This window comes from Lepidochelys olivacea (assembly GCF_965140295.1).
Source record: "Lepidochelys olivacea isolate rLepOli2 genome assembly, chromosome: 7".
Taxonomy (NCBI): domain Eukaryota; kingdom Metazoa; phylum Chordata; order Testudines; family Cheloniidae; genus Lepidochelys; species Lepidochelys olivacea.
Genome location: NC_140417.1, coordinates 91,783,332 through 91,808,123, shown reverse-complemented (window position 1 = coordinate 91,808,123; position 24,792 = coordinate 91,783,332). Strand labels below are relative to the sequence as shown.

The window sequence follows — 24,792 nt, the reverse complement described above, 5'->3', positions numbered from 1 at the left end:
AATCCTCCTCCTTGTCTCCAGCCTGCCTTGACTCCCAGTATCTGGTTTTTGTCAGTCTTTAACTCCCGGTTTCTTGGCCTTGATGTGAGGCCTCCCATCCTGATAATAAAAGTTACTGATGCATGGCTTTAGGACCATGCTGTGTAATTAACATACTGGCATAGCATGAGGAATGCACCAAGCAGGGATAGGTGGTAGATAAAACAAGGGTTTGTTTATTGGCTAAGGTTTCCGATGCACGAGGGCAACATGCTTTGCTAAAAGGTATATAATCTTTGTATAATCTGCATTCAGGGTCCCCTCCTGGCTAGCAGGAGGGCACCACGCTCGAGCGTAATAAACTTAGTGTCTTTTGGGAACTCTGCAGTTGTGGACTTTGTTTCTGTGCCTCAGCCTAGATTCGAACTGTGCGTGACCTATCAGGTATAATTCGCAGCATTTGTGTGCGTGTCCTACAAGGTGTAATTCGCAGCATTTGTGTGCGTGTCCTACAAGGTGTAATTCGTAGCACTTATGTGCGTGTCCTACCAGGTGTAATTCGTAGCACTTGTGTGCGTGTCCTACCAGGTGTAATTCGTAACAAGAGTAACAGCCGTGTTAGTCTGTATTCGCAAAAAGAACAGGAGGACTTGTGGCACCTTAGAGACTAACCAATTTATTTGAGCATAAGCTTTCGTGAGCTACAGCTCACTTCATCGGATGCATACTGTGGAAAATACAGAAGATGTTTTTATACACACAGACCATGAAAAAATGGGTGTTTATCACTACAAAAGGTTTTCTCTCCCCTCACTCCACTCTCCTGCTGGTAATAGCTTATCTAAAGTGATCACTCTAAATAAGCAGTCTAGCTATCCAAAGTTCAAGTGCTGTTAGGGTGGATCCCTGTGTGCTTTTGTGTTTATTATGTGATTTATCATCTGAGCACTTTGATAAGAAGGTTCAAAATATGTAATAAAATGATAGTGTTCAAGCTCTTCAGTGAATTTTTGCAGCTGCTGTTGACTTATGGTAACGCTGACATTTGTTTATTTCCAAAGCTAATGTACAATATGCTGTCTTGGGAAGAAGCTCATGGGAGAAGGTGAATAGAAATGAATACTGGAATAACAAATTTCCACTGTCAAAGTCAAGTGCAACAAAAACATAAAAATAGAACAAAATGGAATCTTTACTGTAGGGAGCTCAAACAGAGCCTTTATACATTGCCTAGCTGTGAGGGACAGTAATAGGTTGCAACAATGACAGGGTTTTCAGTAATAACTATTTGTCCTGTTGGCAGTTGGTGGCAGGCAGCGTCTACCTTTACAAAATAATCTGTGCTCTAAGGTCTTGATCCAAAGAACCTTACAGTCAATGGCAGGAAGGACTCCCTAATGTAGGACGTGTCAGTGCACTTTTCTGCAGTTTGGCAACATTTTGTGTGTGAGAGAAAATCTGCCATTTTACTTACACTGAATTTTAAATCTTCCTTCTGTTTTTGATCATCACTGCCCATTTTTTTAAACAGTTACAAAATCATTGGCTTCTATTTCTTGACAATCCAATAATCGTGTTTGTTTGTTTGTTTTTATACAGGAACTCAGTTTAGATTAGTTTAGGATGCACGGCCAGATGTTAATGATGCAGTCAAAATTAAATAATGTAGCAGAGACTTTTGCCATCAAATGAAGTAGCCTCTTGTGACATCAGTTTAGCCCGGGGTACTCTGAACATAGCATACTTGAAATGAAAGTGAGATCACTGGAAAGAATTGTTACTGCAAATTGCATGCATTGTCCTCTTTAAAATTGGGTCTGTAAGGTCAGGCAGCTGCCATGCAGCTTTAATTTGTCAGACTTGTCCTTACTGTGCAGGATTAACTGGGGTGTCATTGTGCAGGATTAACTGGTGTGTCATTGTCCATAGCTATGGTATTATAGTTGAACTAGTTCGGTCTATATAATATGGGCCTTTTCTTTATTATTAAACATGCTAATTCTCTGCTTCCACCAGTAATTTGCTTCAACCAACGCTCCTCTTGTGGCAAAGCAGGAAAAATCCATTTTTCTTCAAAATCCCTCTAGTTTCCTTACAGTACCTGTGATTAAGTAAGCATGAAAGCTTTCCAGACTGAGTTCCTTTGTAAGACTTTAGTGCAGTCTTAGCAAACAACTGCTAGTTAGAATGTATTGTTATTTTTTCCAGCACCACTTCCTTTTTTTTTAGAATTATTTAAATTTATTACCCTCGTTTTGGCTTGTCAACATCCAGAAAGCAGCCCCCCCCTTCTTGCCAGGAAGTGTGTATTTGGCATTCACACCCCAGGGCATGGCAGCTGCCCAGCTTCTCTTAGCCTGTGTACAGGATAGGTCCCTTAATGAAGGAAAACTGAGTAGGTGTTAATGAACACTCCCAGGAAAGGAGTTCTAACGTGGCAAGATCAGTATAATTAATTTAAATCAATCCCAAAGGAGGAAGTGCTGATGAAGAATTTAGCAATGCTCCCTAATTGCTGCTCTCTGAGGCAAAGAAATTTGAAAAAGAGCAACTTGGGCCAAAAAAAAAGGTGCTTTTGCAACCTTAAAGTACAGCAATGAGGGGAATACCAGACTAGTAGGATGGAGAAGCTGGGATTTTTCTTGTGGTGAAGGAAATTCCACCTACTTACACAGTATTAAATTGGACCCTGAGAAGTGCTGAAGCTGTCTAAATGGATAGCACAAACCCTGGTTAAAAATGTCTGTGCCTGTTTTCCTCTCACACCTTCCTTTTTATGGACCTTAAACATTATTTAAGATTTTGGGAAATAGAAGTGGTATGTCTGAAACATTCACGTTCTTGCAGCCCTTTCCAGTCCTAAGAATTCTGACTCACATCTGCTTTATTTTTCCATCCTAGTTGCCCTTTGCCTCTCTTCACTAGCTCTACATTTCCCATTCTGTAATTCTAGTGTTACCACCACCATCTTTTAAGCTCTTACTCAGTTAAATTATTGTCCTTCTGTTAGACAAAATATTCAAAGATCATCAAATATTAGAAGTAACATCAAAAATATAATTTTGTCATGCATTATAAGCAAACTAATGACTGGAGACAGTGCACTAACCAATGCCTTTCATCTTTATGTTTCAGCTATCAGGATTAGTCGGAGTCATATTCTTAGCTTGTTGAAGGCCTCAGGCTGATAGTCAAAAGGATTACAAGTACGCTGAAAATGAGTGGTTTTTTCCCCCTTATGAATGGGTGAGTTACCATTTTGTATGGCATGTTGCTCTAACTCACGATAGTTGGAAGATTCTGCAGAATTGATGGAGAATATAAATGGTGAATTTTAGTCATGCACATTAAATATGTTAACTACTTTGAGAACATTTAAGAATAAGTTTCTCCTGTAATTATTTTTATTTATTATTTTAATAGCTTAGTTATTATAAGACGCCCTTTTGTGGAATGGAGATGGCGGAATCAAATCTGGGTAGGGTGGTTCTGATGGCAATGGGGTTCAGATTATTATGCAGAAAGATTGATGATTTAGAATAGAATAGAATAACTAAATAATATGAGTCTGGATAAAAGATTTTTTAAAAGGAAAATCACAACTGGCCTCTTCTTGTCTTGTCTTTTGATTACAAGTGGTGGCTTTCAGAAGACCTACAAAATGAAACTTAAATGGATATTGCAGTTTATCAAGAGGTACACTGAGATGTTGCAATAATTTAAAAGTTCCATGCACACATTTTAAAGTAAGTGGAATCTGGTGATATCAAAAATAGGTAGAGAAAAAGGTGTGCTCAGTGGTGATTTAGAGCAGTGGGTAGAAATAATCTTGTAACTAATTCAGAATAGGATGTATTTTAGCCTATCCAGGGAAACCTCCAAATTATGGTAACTTTATAGGGGTCATCACTCTGGATAGTGATTTGGGACTTTGAAACTGAAAAAAGACTAACACGGCTGCTACTCTGAAACCTGAAACTGAAAAGCATCCAGTGTACAGTTTCAGATCAAAGACCAGAAATATTCAAATGATACAAAATTAACAAGGCACACATAAAATGGATTAAAAATTGGCTAAGTTCTCAAAATGTAATTGTAAATGGGCAGTCATCATTGAGCAGATGTTTTTCTAATGGTGTTCCACAAGGATCAGTTCTTGGTCTTTGTTACTTAACATTTTTATCTATGACCACGAAGAGAACATAAAATCATCACCAATACAGTTTGCAGACAACCCCAAAACTGGGAGAGTAGTAAATGATGAACAGAATAGGTCACTGATACAGAGTGATATGGATTGACTGGTAAGCTGGGTGCAAGCAAACAACATGCATTTTAATATGGCTAAATGTAAATGTATACATCTAGGAACAAGGAATATAGGCCATCCTTTCAAGATGAAGGGCGCTATCCTGGGAAGCAGTGACTCTGAAAAAGATTTTGGAGTTGTGGTGGATAATCAGCTGTACATGAGCTCCCAGTGCAATGCTGTAGCCAAAAGGATTAATTCAATCCTAGGATGAGTAAACAGGAGACTTTTGAGCAGAAGTAGAGTGGTTGTTTTACCTCTGTATTCGGTGCTGGTGTGACTATTGCTGGAATACTGTGTCCAGTTCTGGTGTTCACAATTCAGGAAGGACATTGATAAATTGGTGACATTTCAGAGAAGGACCACATTGAGTAAAGGATTGGAAAACATGCCTTAGAGTGATAGACTCCAGGAGCTCGATTTATTTAGCTTAACAAAGAGAAGGCTTAGAGTGACTTCATCACAATCTATGAGTACTTACATGGGGAACAAATATTTGATAAAGAACTCTTTAGTCTAGCAGACAAGATCTTGACAAGAAGTTGAAGCTAGATATATAAGGTGTAAATTTCTAACATTTAGGCTAATTAACTCCTGGAACAATTTAGCAAAGGTCGTGGTGGAGTCTGCATCCCTGGCAATTTTTAAATCAAGACTGGATGTTTTTTTGAAAGATATGCTTTAGTTCCAAAGGAATTTTTTTTGGCGGGAGATGGGGGGAACAGTTCTGTGGCCTGTGTTATACAGGAGGTCAGACTAGATGATCATAATGGTTCCTATAGGCCTTGGAATTTATGAAACATATTTTTAATAGGTCCTGGTACTACAGGCATGTATGCACATGAATAACTTCACATATCTAAGTAGTTCCTTTGAGTTCAATGGTGCTACATACCTGAGAAGTCAAAGAAGCTACTCACATTAGTAAAGCTATTCATATGCATAAGCATTTGCAGGATCAAGCCCTAAAAACGAATGCTGGTTGAAGAAGTAACTGCAGTTGAGCCATATCTTACAGATACCATAATATAATTAAATGTAACATCCCTATGAAAGGGATCATGCCACACACTAGCCTCCCCCATCTTGTTTGTATGGCTAGAGGCCTGGTAGTGCACTTATTGGTAGAAATATAAAACTGAATTTATAGGTACTAAAACTGGGCTAACTCCTAAAGTTCTTATTCAGGCCTCACTCAGGCAAGTCACCTATTGAGTTCAGAGGGAGGTTTGTCAGAGTAAGAGTTGAGGATTTGATCTTCTCATATTACACATGGTTATTTTAGTTATTTCAAATGACAGTGTTTGTAAACTGGAATTGCCCAGCTTGGCCCCCTTCCAACATTTAAAGTAACATTGGATGAATCTGTTATGCTTGGAAATAATTGGCAATAATTTGGAAAGTGCTGGGGAAAAGAAAGCAATTAAATGTACATTGTACAGTGGGGATTTTGTGTTTTTATCTTGGCATTAAGTCCAAGGTCTCTGATAAATATTTGGAATGTGCTTGGGGCCTGTGGCTTTGTGGTTCTGCAGGCTAGAACTTGTTTTATTTTCCATGCATTTCCCTTATTATAAACCTGAAACCAGCAGAACAAATGTTTCTTATCTGATCTTGAGCTTCTCAAATGCCAGAAGGTGCTCAACAGGATTCTTCGTAATAATGTCATCAATATGTTTATTTCCGTAGCTAAAACCTTTCCAAATGATACCGATTCAGATAGTCTGCCCTCTCTCTCTTGGAGTGTCAAGGAAAGAGTAGTGCAGTCAGAATCTCAGAAGAGAGGGACATCAGCAAATTCATGGCTGAAGTATCTCCTTTGCTCAGCATAAAGTGGGCTATATAACTTGTCAGTGGTTCCCTCTGCTTTGTCTGTAATTAAGGTTACCTGATATTCTCCACTAAAAGACCCCATTTTCAGTTGGTTATAACTTTGTAAAACTTCAACCGTTTGGACTGAAATTTTCCATGCTGGGTGTCTACCTCAAACTGACTTTTTTTGAACGTTTCAGCTAAAACAGTTCAGCCACTTCCAAGAATAAGGTCAGGGAAAAATCAGTTGTTTTCCCCGTGAGAAGAAAATTCTAATGACTGTTCTGTTGAGAACTCTAGCACCTACAAGATTTGGAGCAGGGACTTGAAATTTGGCAGAGGTGTCAGGTGTCCCTGGTGTCAGGGAGATGCCTTTTGTTGTCCCCGTAGAAATTTGCACAAATGTGGCTAAATTATAAGATGAAAAATCTCCGTTCACACATGCTCAGTAGAGATGTGTTAGAGGTTGGCAGTTAAATTCCCTGGAGATTCCATCTGAGCTGAACATGCTATAGTGACCCTTCATCGCATCTATGTGTCAACTGGACTGTGTTTGTGGCATCACTACAGAACAAGACAGCATACTCCATCCCGGGGCTGGCCAAGAATTTACCTGTAATTTGCTCCTCCTGGATGTCAGGGTTTTTGGTGGTGCTTGGCACTAGAAAGGAGAGCAGAGAGACTATATCTTCTGTGCTCTCAGTCACCACCCCTCCAGCCCCACCCCACCCTCGTTTGCTCCAGGCAGCATGGAGGAGAAAGAGGAAGCAACCTGACTCCAATGCAGAGGGGTGAGAAATGCTGTAGGAAAGGGAAGAGATGCAAAGGTGTGGGGACAGAGACAGGAGATTGTGGGGTAGGGAGGATAGGAACCTGGGGGAGGGGGCTTAGGAGCAGTAGTAGGGAGTGTGGGATGGGGCAAAAAGACTGGGTGGGGACAGGAATAAAGGTGAGGGAGAAAGACAAAAACTGGTGATGGGGGCAGAATAGGAGTGGGAGGCAGGTAAGGGCAGGATTTGTAGAGGGGGAAGATAGAAGAAGAGAGGAGGAGGAACATGGGCAGGAGCAGAAGGGGGAGACCGAGCAGAAGAGGGATGGGGCAGTGGCAAGGACAGGAGCTGTGAGGATGATAAGAAGGGGGAAGGGATGGGGCAGGAGTTAAGTGATGGTGGAGGATGGGCAGGGTGGGAGGATTGCGGGAGAGGAGGGGACAGGTAGGAGCTGAGAAGGGGCATAGGAGCAGAAGGAGGCGGGGACAGGCTGGGAAGGATAGGGGCAGAAGGGTCTATAGAGAGCTCTGTCCTGCAGAACCTGGAATGGAACCTCTTATCCATGAGTCTCAGCAGTCCTTTTTGGTCTACCGAGTAGCTAGATGAAATGGTAAAGTGTGTGTCTCCATCCCCCTCTAGCTACAAATCCACACAGAAAATAACAGTCTGCGACTGTGGCCAGTTACTCCATTAGCTCAAGTAGCAGAGAAGTGTGCTGTGGATTTAAAGATCCATACAGATGATGCATGTGAGAGGTAAATATGGTTCCACGTGATGAAATTTTTGTTTCTTCTGTTTTTTGTTTTGTTTTTTTAAATATAGGACATTACATCCAGAAACCTAGGATAAAAGAATGTTAAAGTTGCAAAGTCAAGCACTGAAAAGTTATGAAATGCCAGAATTATGGTTGCCTTCCATCAGCAAATATAATTAAACCTTTTTTTCTGTTTGTGCAACTTAAATTTCCACTTTCCTTTTCTCTTCTTACAGGAGGAGGCTAGCCTTGAAGGATTCTGGTGTCAGGGCAAGAACCCAACAGGGTCAAAGTTTATTTATATCAATGGTTTTCAACCTTTTTGCATTTGCAGACCCCTAAAATATTTTGAGTGGAGATGCAGACCCCTTTGGAAATCGTAGACATATTCTGTGGGCCCCCAGGGGTCCACGGACCACAGATTGAAAACTATTGTTCTGTGGTAACGACAACCTTTCATGGTCCCCTTAGACATAGTCTGCAGACCCTACAGGGGTCCGCAGATCACTGATTTATACTGATCTTCCCACGTTTCCTCTGGAAATTTTTTTTTTTCCTTTTGGACTTTGAAAATGAGCTGTAAGTCACTGCACTTTCTATTATAATGTTCTTGCTTTGCATTGCCCTATTTGGGAATTTCCATTTTGGTTGTGTCTAAGACTGTAGAAAGAACACAGGAAAACTACCTTCTGTGTAATGTTATAAATATTTATTTTCAAACTTTATTTATGAAAAGATTTCCTCAGTTGGGTTATTAACAATTTGTGTTAGGTTTTCTGACCCCCTGATTTCTTGGTTTGTGAAGGGCAGAATCAGAGGGGAATGCAAGGTGAGCCCTACTATATGGGTGCTGTCCATGAGTCTTTTGTGCCTACAGCTACCCTGATTTGGATTTAAAGGTCAAGGTGATCACACAAGTGTGAAAAATAATGTCATTTCTCAAGCTGGGCTCTAATGCTTTGGGATTGTTCAAAATCTAAGCCTAGAATCAAATTTTGCAGGTGTCTCTGATCTTTCTAATGGGCCAGAGCAAAACACTGTTTCCAAACACCCCCAAATTTGGTCAAACAGATCCAATTCTGTATTTTAGAGCTTGAGCATATTCCTGACATAGTCTTCTAATCATATATGAAACTCATTCATCTGTATTAATCCATTGTAATTACGTCTCTAGTAATTTAGCAGAGGCAAATAACTAGTTACAAGAGGCAATAGAAAATGCAATGTTGTTGGACTGAGAATAAAAACTAGTTTCAGTTCTCCATGTTAACATTCCTCATAAAGGAGGCACTAAAATTTGTCAGAGTTTCTTCTTTTTTTGTTTCAGAGTAACAGCCGTGTTAGTCTGTATTCGCAAAAAGAAAAGGAGTATTTGTGGCATCTTAGAGACTAACCAATTTATTTGAGCATAAGCTTTTGTGAGCTACAGCTCACTTCATCGGATGCATACTGTGAAAAGTGTAGAAGATCTTTTTATATACACACAAAGCATGAAAAAATGGAGGAGGTATTTTTTCATGCTTTGTGTGTATATAAAAAGATCTTCTACACTTTCCACAGTATGCATCCGATGAAGTGAGCTGTAGCTCACGAAAGCTTATGCTCAGATAAATTGGTTAGTCTCTAAGGTGTCACAAGTACTCCTTTTCTTTTTTTGTTGAAATCTTGTCTCTCATCAGAGTCAGATCTTAATGATGTAATGCACATATAGAACAATGTTCAGCAAAAAAACACACTAATCTTATGTGTGGAGTTGGATGTTGAGAGGTGAAGCATGAGGGTTGTGGCATGTTGGGAACCAGTAACGGGAAGACAGTGTGTATTTCGGGAAAGCACTCCAAGAATGAATTAATGCCTGTGATGTATAATATAGCTTCCCAAAAAAGTGTGTGGTCAGAAGTGACACCAAAATTCCTTGCCCACTACTTCCAGACAAGATTTTCAGTAGATGTGGGAACAAAGGAGGAAAGAGCATTACGGCATTAATGAATACTATCCACCAGTAAGAGGCTTCTGGTTTCCCATGGATGAAGACTTAGTAGCACTGATTGACTCAAAAAACAGATCAAATGTTTTTTGGGAGTAGAGAGGGAGAGGGGATTACAAGGTGCTACTGGCTCGGTGGAGGTTGTGGGATCCTGAAGAGTAATATGGGAAGAAAGGAGGGACATAGTAATTACTACTGGAGAATTGTGGGGAAGAAAGTTGAACCGTAGGGTACAAGAAGCCTGTGAAGACAGTGAGGAGTTGATCAGAATGGGTTGTGTGTTTGCAGCAAGGAGAAGGGGGATCTGGGGAATATCGGTAGAATGTGGCTGGCTGAGAGGGAGGGAGGATGGAATCATAGAGGGCTTGGTTTGGGGTAAATTACTGGATAACTGGGAGGATATGGTAGTATTTAGCAATGAAATCCTTCAGTGGGTGCTGAATGGTCAGAAATAATAGCTTGGCCTTAAAAATAATAATAATAGCATAATAATAATAATAATAATAATAGCATTATGGCTTGGCCTTAAAAAGAAGGGAAATTAAAACCAGAGTGCAAACAATGAACCATATTTGTTTTCTGTTTTTAAAGTATTTTCACATGTAGCAGACATTAGGTACCTGTGTCCACTATTAACTTTATCTAATTAAATGTATTCCTCTTGTAACCTAAGGTAGGCCTATGCTTAAAATGCTACAGAGGCACAGCTGTACTGCTGCAGTACTTCAGTGTAGATACTCTCTATGCTGATGGGAGGGGTGGTCCCGTCAGCACGGGTAATTCACCTCCACAAGAGGCAGTCGCTAAATCAATAGTAGTATTCTTCCATTGACCTGGCACTGTCTACACAGGAACTTAATGACGTTGGTCATGGCGATTTTTCACACCCCTGCCCAAGGTAGTTAAACTGATCTAATTTTCTAGTGTAGACCAGTCCTAAGACACATTTAAAATCATTACAATAAATAAGAAACCAACATCTTGGGTCACTTTATCCTCCTTCCAGCCATTGCATAGTTTTTCCTTGGCAGCCATAGACTAATTTTTCAGAGAAAAGGATTAATAAATGTGAACTTTGGTATTTAAAAGACATGGCTTCTTGTTTCACATGAATAATGTACTATTATGTGAATTCAGTCTAATGTCAATGAATGGCAATCATTGTTTGTTTAATGATGAAAACGTCTTATAGAGAAATCAGAGTTGCCATTTTGGTTCTAGTGAAAGGGGCTTTAAAAGGACAGAACTGCAAGCCTCCAGACTGCTGTACACCCTTGTCTGCACTTTCTTTCTCAGCCAACATTATCAATGCCATCCCAGAGAAGAGCCTGCCTGCAGGCAATGAATGCCTGGACAAAATCCAACTGTCTGAAGAACAGTCCAGGGAAGTCAGAAGTCAATGGTGCTGGTAGGGAAAGGGAAATGCTTTGAGCTCATCCATTCGCTGAGGAGACATGATCTTGTGGAGTGGGGTGTTTTTCATGAAAGTTTGGATTACTGTATTCGATAGGAAAGTAACTTAAGAAGTGCAGGCTCTTTGCATTTCAAGATGTTGTTTTGTATCATAACTATTTGTTTCCATCATGCTCTCTTGTTTCTAGTTGAATCTCTCTTCTTTCTTAAAGAGAAAAGGAGTACTTGTGGCACCTTAGAGACTAACCAATTTATTTGAGCATAAGCTTTCGTGAGCTACAGCTCACTTCATCAGATGCATTCAGTGGAAAATTCAGTGAGGAGATTTATATACACACAGAACATGAAACAATGGGCTAATACCAGCAGGAGAGCGGGGGCGGGGGGAGAAAACCTTTTGTAGTGATAATCAAGGTGGGCCATTTCCGGTCAAGGGTAGGAGCCCAGGCAGAGACAGATGCATGCTGGAGGTGAATGACTGGCTGTGAAGATGGTGTCACCAGGAGGGCTTCAGCTTCCTTGATGACAAGATGCTGTTCCAGGAAGGAGGACTGCTAAACAGAGATGGGGTCCACCTATCGAGGAAAGGGAAGAGCATATTTGGATTCAGACTGGCTAACCTAGTGAGGAAGGCTTTAAACTAGGTTCAAAGGGGGCAGGTGACCAAAGCCCACAGGTAAGCCAAAAACATGGAGACCTGGGAGAAGGGTCAGAATTTGTGGGGAGCATGGGCTGTTATAGCAGGGATAAAGGAGACGCAAGACAGAACTGGGGGGTGGAAATCGAATCAGTATCTTAGATGTCTGTTTAGGAATGCGAGAAGTATGGGGAGTAAGCAGAAAGTACTCGAAATGCTAGTAAATAAACACAACTCAGGAAGGACAGGCAGGCAAAAAAGGGAGGAGGTGTTGCCTTATATATTAAAAATTTATACACTTGGAATGAGGTTGAGATGGAAATAGGATACAGACTTGTTGAAAGTCTCTGGGTAAGGATAAAAGGGGTAAAAAACAAGGGTGATGTCATAATAGGGGTCTACTACAGACCACCTAACCAGGAAGAAGAGGTGAATAAGGCTTTTTTAAAACAACTAACAAAATCATCCAAAGCATATGACTTGGTGGTGATGTGGAACTTCAACTACTCAGACATCTGTTAGGAAAATAACACAGCAGGGCACAGATTATCTAAAAAGTTATTGGAATGTATTGGAGACAATTTTTTATTTCAGCAAGTGGAGAAGGCTACTACGGGAGAGGGAGGAACTGGTTTAAAATTTGAACGTGGAAGGCAGCTTGGGTGAAAGTGATCATGAAATGATGGAGTTCATGATTCTAAAGAATGGTAGGAGGGAGAACAGCAAAATAAAGACAATGGATTTCAAGAAGGCAGACTTTAGCAAAGTCAGGGAATTGATAGGTAAGATCCCCTGGGAAGCAAGTCTAAGGGGAAAAACAATTGAAGACAGTTGGCAGTTTTTCAAAGAGACATTGTTAAGGGCACAAGAGCAAACTATCTCCTGCATAGGAAGTATGGCAAGAGACCATCCTGGCTTAACCAGGAGATCTTCAATGATTTAAAAATAAAAAAGGAGTTCTACAAAAAGTGGAAACAAGGTCAAATTACAAATGATGAATATAAATAAATAACACAAGTATGTCGGGACAAAATTAGAAAGGCCAAGGCACAAAACGAGATCAAACTAGCTAGAGACATAAAGGGTAACAAGAAAACATTCTACAAATACATTAGAAGCAAGAGGAAGACCAAGGACAGGGTAGGACAGTTACTCAATGAGGGGAAAAAAATAAAAACAGAAACTGTGGAAATGGCAGAGGTGCTTAATGACTTCTTTGTTTCAGTTTTCACCAAGGAGGCTGGTAGTTATTGGACATCTAACATAGTGAATGCCAGTGAAAATGAGATTGGATCAGAGGCTAAAATAGGAAAAGAACAAGTTAAAAATTACTTAGACAAATTAGATGTCTTTAAGTCACCAGGGTCTGATGAAATGCATCCTAGAATACTCAAGGAGCTGACTCAGGAGAGTCTGAGCCATTAGCGATTATCTTTGAAAAGTCATGGAAGACAGGAGAGATTCCAGAAGACTCGAAAAGGGCAAATATAGTGCCCATCTATAAAAAGGGAAACAAGGACAACCCAGGGAATTACAGACCAGTGAACTTAATTCTGTACCCTGAAAGATAATGGAGCAAATAATTAAAAGATCAATTTGCAAACTTCTAGAGGGTGATAAGTTACAGCATGGATTTGTCAAGAACAAATCACATCAACCCAATCTGATAGCTTTCTTTGACAGGGTAACAAGCCTTGTGGATAGAGAGGAAGTGGTAGATGTGGTAATTTTGACTTTATGAGAAGGTCATGCAAGATAGTATCAAAAGCTTTAGTAAACTAGGGAAATGCAACCTAGATGGAGCTACTGGAAGGTGGGTGTAAAACTGGTTGGAAAACCTTTCCCAGAGAGTAGTTATCAGTGGTTCAAAGTCATGCTGGAAGGACATAACAAGTGGGGTCCCGTGGGGATCAGTTCTGGGTCCGGTTCTATTCAATATTTTCATCAATTATTTAGATAATGGCATAGAGAGTACACTTAATAAAGTTTGCGGATGATACCAAGCTGGGAGGGGTTGCAAGTGCTTTGGAGGATAGGATTAAAATTCAGAATGATCTGGACAAACTGGAGAAATGGTCTGAAGTAAATAGAATGAAATTCAATAAGAGCAAATGCGAAGTACTCCATTTAGGAAGGAACAATCAGTTGCACACATACAAAATGGGAAATGACTGCCTAGGAAGGAGTACTACAGAAAGGGATCTGGGGGTCATAGTGGACCATAAGCTACATATGTGTCAACAGTGTAATACTGTTGCAAAAAAAGCGAACATCATTCTGGGATGTATTAGCAGGATTGTTGTAACCAAGACACAAGAAATAATTCTTCTGCTCTACTCTGTGCTGATTAGGCCTCAGCTGGAGTATTGTGTCCAGTTTGGGCACCACATTTCAGGAACGATGTGGACAAATTGGAGAGAGTTTTGAGAAGAGCAACAAGAATGATTAAAGGTCTAGAAAACATTGCCAATGAGGGAAGATTGAAAAAAATTGGGTTTATTTAGTCTGGAAAAGAGAAGACTGAGAGGGGACATGATAACAGTTTTCAAGTATGTAAATGTTACAAGGAGGAGGGAGAAGAATTGTTTTTCTTAACCACTGAGGATAGGACAAGAAGCAATGGGCTTAAATTGCAGCAAGGGAGGTTTAGGTTGGACATTAGGAAAACTTCCTGTCAGGGTGGTTAAGCACTGGAATAAATTGCCTAGGGAGGTTGTGGAAACTCCATCATTGGAGATTTTTAAGAGCAGGTTAGACAAATACCTGTCAGGAATGGTCTAGATAATACTTTGTCCTGCTCTGAGTGCAGGGGACTGGAGAAGATGACCTCTCGAGGTCCTTTCCAGTCCTATGATTCTATCCCAGAGCCATTCCATTGCTTGATAATTTGCCCTCTTGATAGCAGGAATAAATGCACCCCTTGTCGGTAGCAATTTTTCTCCATTTGTCTGCCTCTTGAAAAACATCCACCAACTTAGCTCTGAAAGTATCATAATGTTGGTTTTCAAATGGTAAACTCAGCATATGAGTTTCTGACCTCGGCAGTAACAGTCTCAGCCATTCTGAGTGCTGCTCTGAGCACCTTCAGAATGAGGAGAGAGTTTTTGGAGGCTAAATCAAATGCCTTCCAGTATGGTAATTTGGTCTTTCCAGCAAGCTTTTCAAGGATGTGACACTTCTGGAAGAGCATGGAAACCTGGCAATGCGATGGCTTTTAATGGTCCAAGAGATAGGAATGCATCTGTGAGGGACATACAGGGATTCTGTTTCCCCAGCAGCAGGCCCAAAAACAGAATCTTGAGGAAGTCTCTTGGGTAGCATCTCACAGAGAGCACTAGAACAGCTGTGTCTTGTGCAAAAATCCAGAGTACAGTAGTACCTCTCTCTCTGGAATTCATGCCATGCAAGATAATTTTAGTGTCAGGTTCCTCATGGGAACTACGAAGAAACTCCAGTGAACAGTGCAAGACAGCAGCTTCATTATGCTATGCGGCAACAAAATTCTTTGAGCAATTCTTTGCATGCTGGAGCATTTTTCATGCAAGATATGCAGTTAACTCATCCAGCGTGAGAGTATGAAAGAGTAGCTTCTTGACTGTGACTTTGGAGATGTTTGTGGACTCAATAATTTTGTACTAAACATGTGCCACACCATGGAGTCTTTTCTTTCTGGTAATATTTTTAATTGATTTCTTTGCATATGTGTCAAACACGAGGTGGACTTTGTCGTAGTATTTTTTCTGTAGCCTCATTATGAAGTGTTCAGCCAAACCTTGATAGGTATTAATGGTTCCTGGTTCATTGTGAGCTTGTACCTCAGCCATACCATCTGTGACTGCTATGCTGAAAGGATTCTTCTGGCATAAGGTACTGGTCATGTTGTCATGCTGCTTAGGAAGACCATGCAAGATCTACATTGGTTTGCTTTCCAGCTGACACATATACATTGTTCTGTCAACACTCTACCATCGATTGTGGTCCCATGGAAAACTTGTACTTTCCCAAAATCTGACAAAGATCAACATCATGCTGAGATCTGGACATGACCAGGAGAGGAGCAAACAATGACTTGTTTGTGGTTAACTCTGTAATAGTCCCTGCCACTTTCACTCCAACTTTCTTCTTTGCATTCGATCTCAGCTTTAGTCTGTTCTTGATTGGAGCCCATAGATTGTTGGAGCCTTGGATAATTCTTTGGTTTCTGAAGGCTTCATAAAACTCATAACCCAAAGTATCCATTCGGCTGATACCTTTAGCTATCTCATCACTAAAGACTTCTTTTGTCATGATATTAATGAGGTCTGATCCATCATACACAAATGGGTTGCCAGTGTGAATAAGCTCATCCTGTAGTTTTAAAATTCTCCCTTCTTAGCATTTCAGCTGCACATAATGAATCTTGATGGGTGCTTGGTTACTGCTGGGAACTCATCCCAGCCATGCTTAATGTTTTGTTCCAAATTTGTCATTCTGGAGTTGTCAGGAAAAAACGGAAAAGGACATTGGGGTGCTGTGTTATGCCCATCAATCCCCCCAGTGACTTTCATTGCTCTGTTTTAATGTGTTAGGGCTTTGTCTGAACTAAGTGCAGAGAAGGAAACAGGTGACCTTTTATCAGCCCAATTTCCTTTGCAAAATTCTTTCCATATGTCTGTTCCAGTCTTTTTTATATTTCTTATTTCAGCGAGGTACCAGGCAATCATCCCACAATAGTTGGTTAAATCTAAAGCAAAAAAAAAAGTTTGTTTTGTTGCTGATTCAACCTCATTGAATTACTTGTACCATTCTGTGATATTGCAGCTCGCCATCATGCACAATAGGTCACTGAGAGTGTAATGTATATTGGATGTGTGGAATTAGTCTTGCAAGTCATGTACCTTTTGAGAAATGACTTCAAACACATCTGTGTGCTTTTCAAAGAAGACATGTAGGAAGCATTTTTGAAGGGCAACAAGTATTCAGGTGTGTGCTCCTTTTACATGTCGTAACCTTTTCCTTGCAAGAATTTGGTTCCCAGTACTGTGTCTGTACAAAATCCCCCAGATCTGCATACAATTTGTGGATGGATTCCAGTATTTTCTGGCTGGATGCGGACATCGTAGCCAGTGCCTCATAACAATTCTTTTGGCATAATAAACAAAGCTGATAATCAATACCATTTAACCGTTCCTTTTTCTCAATGATGGCAAATCAACTTGAAGCCTCCTTCCATTTATAGTAATCTGCAACATTGAAAAAAATAATCAGGTATCATGTTCTGAGCATTAACTTATGTTAGTCTGACATTACTGCCAGTCGAGGGCTACAATTTAACTTTATGAAGGCTGCATGTTTGACATCCCTGTGTTAAGGTAAAAGTTGATTTTTAAATATTTTCTTGAATATATAGCCACAAAATGGTCCTAGTTTTGTCATGTTTGTTACCATTGTGTTCCTAGGGAAAGGGCTTTTGAATGATACCTAACTCGACCCATTTCTGATTACATTGTATCATCAAGATTTCCATGAGCTGGAGGACTTGGAGCTGGGAGCCAGGGGGGCACTGACTTCACCCTGCCATTTTGCAGAGTGTGACACTAATGACATGATTCTGTAGATTTTTATGAATCAAACGATACCTCCCTTACATTTCTGTCACTACCTTTCTACAGAATTAGATTTTTCTACATGATGCCTTCAGGCTTTTTTCTCTCTTTTTAGAAGCAGAAGTACATTAATTGAGTTTTGGTTTGAGAGCTGTTAGTTTATAGCTTACATGCAGTAGACGTGTGGTGTGATTTGTCTGATTGACGTCGGCTCTCACATTCAGTTGGGGAAGTAGCTACTGGCTCTAACAGGGTTTTTCTAATGGGTGCCTTTCGGGGTGGGGGGACTTGCTTAGATTAAAAGTTCAATGTGAATCATAGAATATCAGGGTTGGAAGGGACCTCAGGAGGTCATCTAGTCCAACCCCCTGCTCAAAGCAGGACCAATCCCCAATTAAATCATCCCAGCCAGGGCTTTGTCAAGCCTGACCTTAAAAACTTTTAAGGAAGGAGATTCCACCACCTCCCTAGGCAACGCATTCCAGTGTTTCACCACCCTCCTAGTGAAAAAGTTTTTCCTAATATCCAACCTAAACCTCTCAACTGCAACTTGAGACCATTACTCCTTGTCCTGTCCTCTTCCACCACTGAGAATAGTCTAGAACCATCCTCTCTGGAACCACCTCTCAGGTAGTTGAAAGCAGCTATCAAATCCCCCCTCATTCTTCTCTTCTGCAGACTAAACAATCCCAGTTCCCTCAGCCTCTCCTCATAAATCATGTATTCCAGACCCCTAATCATTTTTGTTGCCCTTCGCTAGACTCTTTCCAATTTATCCACATCCTCCTTGTAGTGTGGGGCCCCAAACTGGACACAGTACTCCAGATGAGGCCTCACCAATGTCGAATAGAGGGGGACGATCACGGATGGATGAAAACATGCCACTTTTAGACAGAGTAATTTAAAAAGTCTAATATTTATTTATAGATTATAGTAATTCAGTTTAACAGTGTTATTTGTTTGCTCTTTCGATCAGAATTCATTTGCCTTCTGATAATATTTGTTTGAACTGTCAGCTCCACTTGCCATTACAAGTTACCTTAATTTTCTGTTTTTCTAATTTAGATTTTAAGCTTTTTGAACAGACTTTTTCTCTAATCTCTCTAAATTGCCTCGCACATTTATGGTGCTATATAAGTGATCATAATAATGTTTGGGCTCAGAGGGAAAGAAGCCAGATGGGAGGGAGTGGTTGAGCAGGGGGGAAGAGGGAGAGCGTGATGCAAGGCAAAAAAGAAGTCAGATTAGGAGGGAATAGGGACATGTAGAGTCAGTGTCTGAGTCAAAACCGTGGGGTAGGAAGGAGACAGTTTCCTTTCAGATGGTTTTGGTTTTCTCCTTAAGTCAATCTGGGGATATCCCATTTCTCCACTAAAGAGCAGCAGCAGAGAGAAGGTCTGGAGCCAGAGACAATATTGCAGAAGGGTTGGTGGGAGTTGTAAGCATAGGAGTCTCAGACCCTCAGAGAGTCAATGTTTTAAACTGGATTGAAATGTGTTGACAACAAACGAACAAAAGCTATTATAATTCATTCTGTACATCACCAATACAATCCAAACATCAGGGCTGCTGTTTGTTCATCCAGCTGAGATACCACTTACAAGAATAAAATAGTTGGAACCACAGTTTATAAGAGTTAACTCCTATCAAATCTTATTTTCATAGCTCAGCACTAGCATATTTGTGGGAATAAAGTGGATCAAAGTTTTGACTCATCTCTTAGGGAAACTAAGCCTGAAACTCCCTTGGCCATGTGAGGGAGGAGGGGAAAGCCAACCCATTAAAATTTTGGCAAACTGTCTTGCAGTCAACTGATGTGTTGTATTCCAACTTTATGTGGTCCTGCTGGTCTGAACAGATATGCACCAAAAACTACAATACCTAAGGCATTTCATTTGCAGCCTAAATCAGATATGAATCTAAGTAGATCAAGAGGAACAGATGCTGAATGAGATAAGATAGCATTTCTCCTCTTCTCCTCCTGCCAAGGCTAAGTATTTCTTTGGCAACTGTAAAGTATTGCTCATAGAGGATTATAACATTTCCCATGAATAAACATACTTAGACTTCTGTACATCTGCATTACAGAAGGCAAGTGGGAGTTTGTGTAGGCTAACAGGAAATCTGTGTTTAGGTGGCTTAGAATAACTTGGAAAATATCCCCCCAGCAATTCAGAAATGACATTTTAGTGCTTAGTTTTCATGTAAAGATATTTGTTGTATTTAATACTTTCATTTTAAAAAAAACCTATCTGTTGTGTTTTAACAAGTGTTGCATTGTTGTTAAGCCCCATCTAACACAGTGGGCATGATCCTGATTTCACATACACTGGAGTCAATCAAAGTCTCTCCACTGATCAGAATCAGGCCCAATACATTTAGAGTTAATCAGTCTAATTAAATGGTAGCTGCTTATTAAAGTACATGACAGTGATTGTATGTTACAGGCCAGATTTTCAAAAATGCTCAGCACCCAGCAGTTCCATTGAGCACGATGCAAAAAGCAAAACTGAAAAAAGAGAGAGAGAGCTCAGGCACAGAGAGGTTAAGGCCAAGATTTAAAAACATGGGAGTCTGACCTTACCTTCCTACCTCTATATTTAGACACCTAAATAGGCAGGCAGATTTCTGAATGCTGATCACCAAGTAGCCGCCACTGAAATCAGTTGTGGCTGAGACGGTCTACCATAGAGATGAGCTGAAAAACAAGTGAACAGCGTAACAGGACACCATTAACTCAAAAATCACCCTGGTGTCTGAAAAGGGTGGTTTAACTTACTGCTGATACATGCAACCACTCAGGTTACTGGAAATAAAAGACATTAGATAACCAAACTTTCTTTTTTTCATTTATTTTGTACATGTGACAGCACTTTGTGTACTAGCAGTTAACTGTCTAGCTAGTCAGTTTCCTCTGTTAACTGTGTGGTTCTGTTGATGAGCAAAAAGAGAGAGTATTTCTGAAAGGAAAATATGATTGTAAAGCCACATAAACTGGCAGGGGGACTTCAGCAAGTATAATACCTGAAACTACTTTTTCACTCATTTCTTTCTTTTTTCAAATTGACTAGATTTCAAATTGACTGTGTCCAAATTTCCTGCTACAAATGGAGGTGCACAAGTTATAGGAAATTTAATTTTGTTTGAAATTTCCCAGTAAAACCAAATCCTCTTTTAAAAATTTCATTTAATCTGGAGGAATCAATACTCAATATAAAACAGTCAGAACGGGATCTTTTGAGAGTTGAATTCCATTTACAGTATGTGCTATTTATGGGTAAATAGTATTCTAGTCAGGTTCTTGTAGCCGACTCCTAACACTGTTGTATCAGAGTGTAAGCGGGGGAATAATCCCGCTATTGTGGGGAACTTTTCTGGCTTCTGTACTACCCCGGTGAAGTGGGCTAGCAAAAGGATCTGAGTCCTTCCTTTACCCAGTGGCCTCCCTGCCCTTGAGGACTCCCCTTCCACACTCCTGTCTGGCAGAGTCCTCATAACCCCAACAAGGCTGGGCCCAGGATTCCTGGGGGGCTCGACCCCCAACCCTGCTGTGGTCACCTAGGACAGGAGCTGGGGTGTTCCCACTCCGGGGTACTCTCTCTACACTGGGCACTTCTCTGACCCACTGACCATTACATACAATTTAAAACAAATCAAGTTATTTAATCAACAATTAATTTTAAAAAGAATAAGGAAAAATGGGAAAGGTTAAAGGAAACACATCAACCTGCTCTGTGGCAGGGAACATCACAAGCAGTGTCTCTGGAGTGTCAGGGCAGTTCACAGTCTGTTCTTTGTAAGTCCCAAGACTCCTTCTCAGGCCCTGGCTGTGCTGCAGGGATGCTGTGGGTTGGACACTTGCTCTGGTGGTGGCCACACGCTCTCAGGCTGTAAGTGGTAGGACCCTTCTTCCCAGTGTTGCCCCTGACCTGGCGGGGTTACGATCCAAGCCTGGCCTGCAGAACCTCTTGGCTGAGGCGTCTCCCTGTGCTGGGCCCGTTGCTCAGGGTCCCCCTCGCTCTCCCCAGCTGCTCACCGCACCCAGCTCCAGACTGCTCCAGCCCCAGCTGCACCACTCTGTCTCTGCACTGCTGCTGCTCTGCCTCTAGCTCCCTGGGCTGCTTCTTTGGCCTCTCTGCCTCTGGTTGCTACAGCTCTGCGCCCAGGACAGGTCTGCTCTGCAGGCTGCTTCTGTGACTCTGCTCCCAGCACTGACCTGCTTCCTGAGCTGCTTTTCGGGCCCCTCTAGCTCTGGTTGCTGCAGTTCTGCTCCCAGGGCAAGTCTGCTGTGTCTGGGCTGTGCCTCTGGCTTTGGGGCTGCAGCTCTGCTCCCAGAACAGGGTCTGCTTTTCTGGTCCCTCTGGATCTGGCACAGCTCTACTCCACAGCTCAGTTCGGCTCCACTCTGTCTGACCCAGCCAATTCCCGCTCACACAGAGGATGGGACCTCCCTGGGCTCCTGACTCCCTGATTAGCCTGCCCGCCCTGTCATTCAGGCTGACCTGGAACATTGGCCTCTCCCAATTGTTCCTGGGGGCTGTCAGTCTCAGGGTCCTGATTCCCCATTGACCCTTCCCCCTTTTTAGTACTGGGAGCTAGCAACTAAAATACCCCCAATGAATGTTAGTAAGGGGGCAACACTCCCCTTACAAGAGCACATTTCAGGGAAATGTCTTACATCAACCAATTACATTTTACTCTCCTTCCTGGCCCCACACCCTGGGGAGTAAATTAAGTAGTTAAGTTTGTTTTGCTTTATGTAAATTGCGGTAGATTTAGAGTTCCTAGGAAAGCAAGGTCAAAGAGGTGAGGTTTGAATTTTGACTGCAAAGTGGCCAGGTCTGTGGTCATTCTTAATCTGTGGGAGTGAATTTCATAGTCTTGGGCAGGCTGCTGAGAAAATCCTGTCTCCTGTGCACATGCTTCAGGCAGGCGCAGTACCAAGGCTCCTGAGGAACAGAGCTGTGGAGGTTGTTTGAGGTCTCAAGGGCGAGGCAGTTCTTCAGTATCCTGGGTCCAGCTCACTCAACCTTTTGGAAATAAGGAGCTAGGCCTGAAACTTGACTCTGTGTTTGAAACTTGAAATCAGTGTTGTAGTGAGGGCTCACCTTTTTGTTTGGATTGCCTACTTGCTTTGGGGTGCAGAATCTGTCTAGGGGAGGCAGAAATTTATCCCAGAATAGCTACAGTTGACAGATATGTCTCAATATATCTATTGTGCCATTGACTGAGCCATTAAAAAAGACACCAAGGAGAGCCACACATATGCTTAATCACCGTCAGCAATTAAACAGTGAGGGTGGAATGCAGTAAGCTCCAGGCCCTTAACAAATGAATAACTGATAACTGAGAGGTCCAAACTGCCTTTCATTACTACTCTTTCGCAGTTGTATGCCAGCTCACCGTCCACCAGTTTCTCTTTCTGAGTGGCATTCCCATCCTTCAGTGGGGGGAGAGCTAGCAACAGGAAATCAGGGTGGGATTCCTATTACCTCTCTAAACTAATCAGGGATGAGGGGAGGACTGGCTCATTCATAGCAATGCTGCTGCTGCTATGTGGAGGAATGGCTGCACATTTAATAGGGAGCCTATAGGGCATGTAGCATTCAGGAATGATGGCCACTTGGTAGTCAGTGGGGCTGAATTGTTTGTTCCAGCACTTCATGCAGGAGGTGCTACTTTTTCAAGGCTTGTGTATTCAAGGCAAGATATAGTATGTTGCAATAATTAACTTTGGGGGTAACAAAGTCATTTATGACAGAGTGGATTATTGTCAGAAAGAAAAGCACAGAGTCTCTTAGCTAGAGGTACATAATGAATGTATTTTATGCCCTTCATATTATCGGAGAATCCAGTGTCAGTGAGGAATCTAGAGGAGCCCTTTGAGTGTGGACTAGCTTGACAGTTTGGAGACAGCTATCCTTGACTGAAGGAAGTACCATGGTGGCAGCAAAATGTTTTCCCCACCCACATTCTTCTCACTTGGGTTTATCTTCAGCCAGCTCCTCCTCATCAATGTGCTGGTGGTGGTTGTGACTGCATATGATGTGAAGGATAAATGAAATTGAGATTTTAGTGACATTTCACTTGTCCATTTTACTGCCTCCTAACCAGAGTGTAGGAAGAGGCCAATGAGCCAAAGAAGAATGGAAGCATGAAATCAACTTGTGGTAGGATTGGGAGTAGCACAAGGGTTTGAATTAAACAGCCTGAAGCAGAGGAAATCTGGAGGAGAGAGACCTTGGAGCAAATATTATTGGCGAGCATGGGCCTCAGCTCAAGGAAGTGGGGGAGGGAAGTGTCCTGAAGAGAGTGGGGGGATATAGAGCACAAAAAATGATCAGGAGAGGGAGGGAACCTGCTACAAAACCCGAGGAGGCAATGTTTAGGGATCTAGTTCTAGAAAACATAAGCTGCCTGCATGGGTTTTTAAATTCACATCTTGTGGAGTGAAATAATAGACAGTGTTTTAAATAAGAAATCTAAAAGGCATTCTCCAAAGATTTCTTTATGTGCATGAACTGCCTATTTTGACCATGTGCACCTCACATGCATCAATTTTTTAAGAATATTCATTTAATGTAAAAAATAGGTTTTTTTTAGAAATATAAATTGTTATACTTTGGCATCATTTGTCAAATTGAGACTTTCATTGGTCACATCAAGAGGGTGCTAGAATCACTCAGTTTTGGTCCAAGCATGCTGCTGGTTAATTTATTAATAAATGTTAATCCTTGGCACAGAACACGGATTCAATTATCTTTCTTTTTTAATTTGTCTTACTGTATTTTTGTCTTCCTCTTCCATATCAGTGTTATAATCAGGCTTGGCAGAATTCAGTTTTTTTAATATAATTTTGTGGATGTTTATATCACTATTTATTTTTAAGCATTTTTAATTTTTATATAATTGCATTTTTACAGTTGTACTAAATTATGGGTTTTAAGCATCTTATTTTTATTTTTGTCTATTTAAATTTTCACAGTTGTGGGAAATTATGAGGGTGGTCAGACAATTATGTAATGACAATAGATGTTGAGATTCAAAAAGTTAAACTTTATAACCATTATAACACAAATTGTCCACACCACGTGTCAAAATGTATAAAGTAAATACCCTTAAAGCAGACTCTAGTAAGATCTCAAGCAGCATTTTTCTTACTTTTCTCATCTGTAAATTTAAATGATCAATGAGAATATTTTTGTCAGTTTGTGTGTATATGGTGAAATCAGTGTCTACATACATGTACCAATAAAAATGTAATCCTCCCAAGCCTAGTTATAATTTATAAATATACCAGCATCGTCTTAACACTACAGTTGTTTTACTAGGTCTTGCAAATACAGTTTCTTCCTTTCAACAGCTCCAGATTCTCTGCTCTAGAGATTTCTCCTCAATTTATAAACCACAGATGTCTTCAGTATCTCTGGGGTAAGGGAAACTATTAAAGGCGGTTTGCAAGTTAGTACAGAAATAACACTTTTCTGGCTGCAGGGATTTTAATTTCTCAAAATAGAATACATATAATAATCAAGATGTAATAGCT

The 24,792-nt window shown here is 40.9% G+C and overlaps 1 long non-coding RNA gene across 1 annotated transcript in view; it reads left to right on the top strand.

Moving 5' to 3' along the window:
* Positions 1-309: 309 nt before the first annotated feature.
* The window catches only part of LOC311523312, a 43,403-nt gene continuing 18,920 nt past the window's right edge, over positions 310-24,792 (top strand). Inside the window, exons 1-2 of the long non-coding RNA XR_014712308.1 lie at positions 310-423; positions 3,115-3,225. This is a non-coding gene — a long non-coding RNA (uncharacterized lncRNA). The remainder of the gene's footprint in view (positions 424-3,114; positions 3,226-24,792) is intronic.